The 2,167-nt window shown below is 39.5% G+C and overlaps 1 non-coding gene across 1 annotated transcript; it reads right to left on the reverse strand.

Annotated features, from left to right (window-relative positions):
- Positions 1–1,878: 1,878 nt before the first annotated feature.
- On the reverse strand, positions 1,879–1,952 carry trnai-aau (transfer RNA isoleucine (anticodon AAU)). Its single transcript has one exon. It is a non-coding gene; the product is annotated as a tRNA-Ile (tRNA).
- Between the last annotated feature and the right edge of the window lie 215 nt (positions 1,953–2,167).

Consider the following 2,167-nt stretch of genomic DNA (forward strand, 5'->3'; position numbering starts at 1 on the left):
AGTCCAAGAAGTGTTATATGCATTGTATATTTTAGGTGATATCCCCTCACAGCCGGATACTGAAATCAGCAAATGTTTTTGAATTTTTGCAGGTTATGGTCCCAAAATTATTTGAAATCAATCAATGTTGTCTCTAGGTTACAGTTTGCTTATACAGAAGCTGTCCAAAATCCAAATATGCTCCTTTTATGGTCTAGAATTAGTGTGTACTGCAGCACACAGATAACATTACTCATGAAGTTTGTTTTTGAGGATTTGCACTTGAACGGACAGCTTTTTCCCATCCAACTCCATCAGAACTTTCTGAAGAAACTCAAATGTATACTTCAGGTCCTTGGGATAGCTCAGGTTTAGGCAATAGATGAGGCCAAGCAGAAGCGCACATCCACTTGCCACAGCTCTCAGATCCTGCAGCACTTCACATCCTTCGATGATGACACCGACATTGGGTGGATCGGTAGGCTCTGCTCCTTCGTGTCGGACAGCATAGACTCCCAAGACCATTTGTTCCCACTCTCTCTCTCTGCCTCCAGATCAATATCCTCAAAAAACAAAACAAAACAAAAAAACTATTAATTTCAATGTCAAGTCTAATATGACGTCTTCACAGGTCTTGGTTTAACTCAAAAGAAACAGAAAGTAACACACCCTCATTTCCAAGAAGCGCAAAATGAGTAATATTTGGCCCTTGTTGGAAGATTTTATGTTGCACTGTCAGCACTGGCTGTCAATCAATCAAATCAGTCTAGCATAACAAGCAAATACCAACAGCTCTAAGAGGTTCTAACTGAAAAATTTGCCATGTCGACTCATGAGAAAGATATTTCAATTGTAAATAACACTGGACAAATTTTTTTTCAAAAGTTTTTTCTCCTGAAAAACTTTTGGTAATTATGATAGACCGCTTCAAGCTCAACACAAATATAATTTCAGAACCTGTGCAAGTTCCACAAGACAATACAAAAATAGTTGTTTTTTTTTTAAAAATGGTACACGATAGGTTGAATCACACTATATTTTTGTGATTAACAGCCCAAAAAGATACACTTGAACGTATTCAAAAAAATCTGTGTTATCCAGTGTAATCTACTACTATGTTTGTGTCAATTCAGAAATGAATGAATGAATGCAAATACTTTAGTAGGAATTCTATCTAAAATCCAAGGCCAGAGGAGGGTGAGGCCTAGACTGATTTTACACTAGACACTTTGTTCAGTCTAAGGCCAACTCATGCTTGACTCTTCTACAGCAAACGTGGCACACTATTCAAATCCCAGAGACACTACATCATTTTGTACCTTTTTATTTTGGAACAAATTTTTAGAGATCGACTTTTACTGGAGAATTTAGTTTAGTGAACAGGAGCTGACAAACATGAATCCTTTATGAAACAGGAGAATGGCGCAAGGAGATAGGAAGGAAGGAAACAGAGACAGTCCTTCTAAACTTTCTAGGCTCAAGAGCTAAAATTAATTGTTCAGTGTGCAGATGATATCAGCATAAAAAGAAATGTTTCCCACAGGTCAGTCAGTACAGCAGTCATCCATCTATTATCTATATCCGCATATTCCTAACTAGGGTCACAGGGATCTTCTGGAGCTTATCCCAGCTCTCTTTGGGATAAAGGCAGGGGTACACCCTGGACAGGCCAGCACTCCATCGCAGGGCCACATAAAGTGGAACAACCTCACACTTCTACGGGCAATTCAGAGTCAACAATCAACCTGACATACATGTTTTGGACAGTGGGAGAAAACCAAAATACCCAGACATTTACGGTTAGGGCAAAACCATGATCTTTAGTATGAAAGCCCTGTATTTTTTGTTGTGGTTGTAATGAGTATGAATGATGCATAAAGTTCAAAGTTAATAACTGCATGGCCAGTAGAGGGCTTGAACCCATGACATTGGCGTTATTAGCACCACGCTCTAACCATCTGAGCTAACTGGCCTGTGTATGAACATGCAGCACATTGAAAATTTCAAACAGGAAACATGGGATTAGTGATTTGTTGAAAAGCACAGAGAAAACGAGGTCAGAGGAGTAACACTCACTGAAGGTGCCTTTGGCGTTGTCCTCTACACATAACTCTCATCAGCTGCTCTCTGTGCTCTTCAGAGAGTGTACCAGCTACTATGTACGAGAATCCATGGGTTATCACTATCG

This window comes from Mastacembelus armatus, unplaced genomic scaffold, assembly GCF_900324485.2.
Source record: "Mastacembelus armatus unplaced genomic scaffold, fMasArm1.2, whole genome shotgun sequence".
Taxonomy (NCBI): domain Eukaryota; kingdom Metazoa; phylum Chordata; class Actinopteri; order Synbranchiformes; family Mastacembelidae; genus Mastacembelus; species Mastacembelus armatus.